Source organism: Helobdella robusta (assembly GCF_000326865.2).
Source record: "Helobdella robusta unplaced genomic scaffold HELROscaffold_113, whole genome shotgun sequence".
NCBI classification, from domain to species: Eukaryota; Metazoa; Annelida; class Clitellata; order Rhynchobdellida; family Glossiphoniidae; genus Helobdella; species Helobdella robusta.
The window spans coordinates 66219-67219 of NW_008703634.1; positions in this window are offsets into that span (position 1 = coordinate 66219).

Here is a 1001-nt window from a genome sequence, read left to right on the forward strand (position 1 = left end):
TTACCCTTATCATCATCATCATCATGAATGACGTCATTATCATAATCTGTTTATTTATCCATGTCAATCATGATACCTATATGATACCAGCATGATAATCATCATCACCATCTTCGAACAGTGAGGTGTGATCATCATCAACATTTTCGTCACTATTATCATCATCGTCATAGTCGTCATCGTCATCACCATCATCGTCATCATCATCATTATCATCATCAGCAGCAGCAGCATCATCATCACTATCACCATCATTATCATCATCATCATCGTGATAATTTCTCAACAACCAAACAATCAATACATAAAATGAACACCAGATGCTAAATAAAACGATCAACCGGCCATCTCAAATCTCTTTCGCCATTCGTCCATATCTCTCTCTCTCTCTCACTATTGTTATTATTTTATTATTATTATTATTATTAATTTATTATTATTATTATTATTATTATTATTATTGCTTTCATTTGCCCAGGTTTCAATGGATGAGTGGATAAAAAATGAACAAATGAACCAAAGAATGAATTGATGAATGAATGAATGAATGAATGAACGAACGAACGAACGAATGAATGAATGAATGAATGAATGAATAAATGAATGAATGAATAAATGAATGAATGAATGAATGAATGAATGAATGAATGAATGAATGAATGAATGAATGAATGAATGAATGAATGAATGAATGAATGAATGAATGAATGAATGAATGAATGAATGAATGAATGAATGAATGAATGAATGAATGAATGAATGAATGAATGAATGAATGAATGAATGAATGAATGAATGAATGAATGAATGAATGAATGAATGAATGAATGAATGAATGAATGAATGAATGAATGAATGAATGAATGAATGAATGAATGAATGAATGAATGAATGAATGAATGAATGAATGAATGAATGAATGAATGAATGAATGAATGAATGAATGAATGAATGAATGAATGAATGAATGAATGAATGAATGAATGAATGACCCATCAATC